Source organism: Salvelinus alpinus, chromosome 2 (genome assembly GCF_045679555.1).
Source record: "Salvelinus alpinus chromosome 2, SLU_Salpinus.1, whole genome shotgun sequence".
Lineage (NCBI taxonomy): Eukaryota > Metazoa > Chordata > Actinopteri > Salmoniformes > Salmonidae > Salvelinus > Salvelinus alpinus.
Window position 1 is genome coordinate 130,261,816 of NC_092087.1, and position 4,492 is coordinate 130,266,307.

Consider the following 4,492-nt stretch of genomic DNA (forward strand, 5'->3'; position numbering starts at 1 on the left):
TTTCTGCAGGACAATAACCTTAAACACAAGACCAAATGTAGAGTGCCTTCGGAAAGTATTCGGACCCCTTGACTTTTTCCATATTTTGTTATTTTACAGCCTTATTCTAAAATGGATTAAATTGTTTCTCCTCATCAATCTACACACAATACCCCATAATTGACATCACAATACCCCATAATGACATCACAATACCCCATAATGACATCATAATACCCCATAATGACAAAGCAAAAACAGTTCGTTAGAATTTTTTGCTAATTTAAATAAAAACTGAAATCTTACATTTACATAAGTACTCTCATTATCACACATACGTTTCTTTGTTTGTTGGATCAGAATGTATCTCTCATCCCTCTGTCTCTCTCTCTCTCTCTCTCTCTCTCTCTGCATGCTGGGAGTGTTTGGTGCATGCTGGGAATTGAATGATTGATTGAGTGAGTGCGTGTGTTGTGTAGAGTAAGATATTCAGAACTTTCCTTCGGTTTTTTCTTTCTTGGTGGCATTCTTTGGTTTCTTCTGTGCATGATTAAGATTATTATATATATATTTTTTTTTTTGTTGTGTGGTAGAATTAAGTATTTAGGTTTTTTCGTATCGAAATTACCTTGATTTTGGCGGGGATGGCTTCCAGAATTGGAATGCCGTCCCTGTCACTTCGGCACGGCTTTAGGTGTGTCACTGAAGCTACTGTCACGGTGGAGGATTTTCTGGTCGCCGTAGGAGAGAAGGTAGGATACGATAATGTTGCGTATGCGTCACGGATGAATAAAGCGGTGGTGGTATTTCTTAAGGAAGAGCGCCTTGTTGATCGTATGGTTGAGCAGGGCGTACTTCTTAAGGGAATGTTTATTCAAGTTACCCCGCTTTTTTCTCCGTCAACAAGGGTAACGATTTCAAATGTACCACCGTTTATTCCAAATGAGCTATTGGAGCGCGAGTTATTGCGCTTTGGGAAGTTTGCAAGCTCAATTAAGGTTGTTCCGTTGGGTTGCAAACACCCGGCGTTGAAACAGGTTATGTCGTTTCGGCGACAGGTGTTTATGTTTTTGGACTCACCGGAGCAGACTTTAGAGATATCGTTTAAAGTCAAGTATGACAATAGAATGTATATGGCGTATGCTAGTACGGGTAGTCAACGGTGTTTTGAGTGTGGGGATGTTGGCCATAAGCGACATGCTTGCCCGAAAAGGGAGAAGGCAGAGGGAGGGGCGCAGGTGGTCATCGTAACGCCTGGGCCCACTGATGTAGGGAGAGGTGGGCTGACAGTGGTTGAGCAGCCACAAGCACCTGTTGCCGAGGAACAAGTTATCCGTGTTGAAGAGCCAGTTCCTCAGACTGGTGAGGAGGTGCCCAGTACTGGGGCACAGGAGGGGGTTCATATGGAGTTAATCTCAAAGGTAGTGGAGGAGATGCCCACTACGAGTAATGGAGTACAGGAGGGGGTTCATGTGGAGCTAATCTCACAGGTAGTGGAGGAGATGCCCACTACGAGTAATGGAGTACAGGAGGGGGTTCATGTGGAACTAGACTCCAAGGGAGTGGAGGAGATGCCCACTACGAGTAATGGAGTACAGGAGGGGTTTCATGTGGAGTTAGGCTCCCAGGTAGTAGAGGAAATGCCCACTACGAGTAATGGGGTACAGGAGGGGGTTCATGTGGAGCTGGGCTCTCATGTAGTGGAGGAGATGCCCACCACGGGTAATGGGGTTCAGGTGGGGCTAGTCTCCCAGGTAGTGGAGGAGATGCCTGGTACGAGTGATGGGGTGCAAGTGGGGAGTGTTGAAAGGGATGTGGTAGAGGGGAGTCAGTGGTCTGTGGCCTCAGCTGAGGAGGATCAGGAGAAGGATATGGATATCTCTTCTGATATGACAGCAGCTGGTGAGGACTCAATTTATGATCTAGAGGAGGTAAATGGGTTTCTGGATCAGACTTTTGGGAAATCTGTAAAATTGGCAGAATATTTTGATGTTGATAAGTTTGTGAGGTCAGCTGTGATGTTACAGAAGACGGTGGGGTTAGACCAGTTGAGTGAGAAGAAGCGGTTTCGCTTGAGGAAATTTGTTACTGCTGTTACAGCAGCAAAAGGTGGTGGGAAACGTGGTCAGGTTAATAAGAAAAGATTTAAATAATGATGATGATCATGCTTCATAGGGTGTCTTTTTTCTCTTTGGTTTCTCTGTGGTTTATTCTGCTTTTCTTTTCTCTTTTCTACATGGAGGTACTAAGGGTAGGTTCTCTCAATATTAATGGGGGAAGGGACAGAAATAAGAGGGCTTGGGTTTTAGAAGAAATAAAACAGAAAAGGCTTAATGTAGTTTTCCTACAGGAGACACATAGTGATGAGGCTAATGAGGTTGACTGGGGTATGTGGTGGGAGGGGCAGCATATACTCAGTCATGGTACTAATTTCAGTGCTGGGGTGGCCATCTTGTTTTCCTCAGGTTTAGGGGTGACTGTGATATCTACAACAGAGATTGTCAAGGGTCGGGTTTTATTGGTCAAGGTGGATGTTATGGGGGTTTTGTTTCTTTTTTTGAATGTTTATGCTCCTAATGAGGGTACCGAGCGTCTTGTTGTGTTTGATAAAATAAAAGAAACCTTAAGACAGTGTGACCAAGAGGGGTGTATGGTTGTAGGGGGGGACTGGAACTGTACTGTGGATTTTACTGTTGATCGCAACGCTGAAGAACCTCACCTGCGGTCAGCCACTTTCCTGTCTGGCTTACTAACTGAGTTAGAGCTTTGTGATGTGTGGAGAGTAAAGAATGCAAAAGTTAGGCAATACACATGGTTGAAAGTGAATGAAGGTCGTGTCAGTGCAGCAAGGTTAGATAGGTTGTACGTATCTGATCAATACTGTAGTAGGGTTGGAAGGTGTGCCATTACTCCTGTGGGTTTCTCTGATCATCACATTATAACTGTTGATATTCACTTGTCCTGTCCACGAAGGTCATCACCTTACTGGTATTTTAATGTTAAATTGTTACATGATGTCAAGTTTTGTGAAAGGTTTTTGTTGTATTGGGAAAAATGGAGGGTTACAAAAGGGAATTTTGAGTCCTTGAGACAATGGTGGGATGTTGGGAAGGCCCAAATACGAGTATTTTGTCAACAGTATACTGCTTTGTCTCAAATTGAAGTTAAAGAGACTATCAATGCCCTTGAACAGGACATCAAATCAATTGAATTGAAGCTGCTCACTCAGAATGACCCTGGACTAGTCATGAACTTACAGGACAAGAGACATGAACTGAGGTCGTTTCTGCATGAAAGAGTGAAAGGTGCCTTGATTAGGTCTCGTTTCGCTTCCCTCAAGGATATGGATGCTCCTAGTGCCTTTTTTTTTAACCTTGGACAGTCGACTTTACAACGTAAACAGATGGTCTGCCTTCGTCTCCCTGATGGGAAGGTGACCACGGATGACGGTGAAATGCGTCAACATGCCGTGGATTTCTACTCTGCCCTCTATAAGGCGGAGGATTGTGACTCTCTGTGTACTGAACAGTTGTTACATGGTCTTCCTAAATTGGGACCTGAACAGAGAGTCGCATTGGACTCTGACATTACACTGCAAGAGCTGTCCACAGCAGTTATGCAGCTCTCAACAGGCCGAGCCCCTGGCATTGATGGTTTACCATCTGAGTTCTATAAGCACTTTTGGGGGTCTATTGGGGAGGATTTTTATGAAGTGGTGTGTGAATCTTTTCATGAGGGTTCTCTTCCTGTATCCTGTCAACGTGCGGTGCTTTCACTGTTGCCAAAAAAGGGGGATTTGGCTCTCATAAAAAATTGGAGACCTGTTGCTTTGCTGTGTGCAGAATATAAAATAGTTTCAAAATGTCTCTCAAACAGGTTGAAAGAGTATCTGGGATTGTTGGTCCACAAGGACCAGTCCTACTGTGTACCTGATCGCTCAATTGTTGACAACTTGTTTCTGATAAGAGATGTTCTAGACATTTGTAAACTGTCTGATGTAAATGTGGGTTTACTTTCTTTGGATCAGGAGAAGGCTTTTGACCGCGTGGACCACCAGTATTTGTTCAAAACGATGAAAGCCTTTGGGTTTGGGGATGTTTTTTTGTCTTGGATGAATTTACTGTATGCTGGGGCCTCGTGTATGGTGAAGGTGGGGGGTGGTTTGAGTTGCCCCATCCCTGTCCAAAGGGGTATCAGGCAGGGATGCCCAATTTCAGGGCAGTTATATAGTCTGGCGATTGAACCAATGCTTTGTTTTTTAAGAGCGAAGCTTACTGGTTTCTCTGTGCCAGGTGTAATGAAGGGTCCCACGATAGCACTGTCTGCGTATGCAGATGATGTGACAGTTTTTATTACAGGGGCTGAGGATGTTAAGGTTCTCTCAGACGCTTTAATGGTGTATGAGGGTGCCTCCTCAGCTAGAGTCAATTGGGGAAAGAGTGAAGCGCTGTGGGCAGGTCAGCTTCAGATAGGGTCCGCTCCACGGTTACCAGGGGGGCTTCAGTGGGGCAGA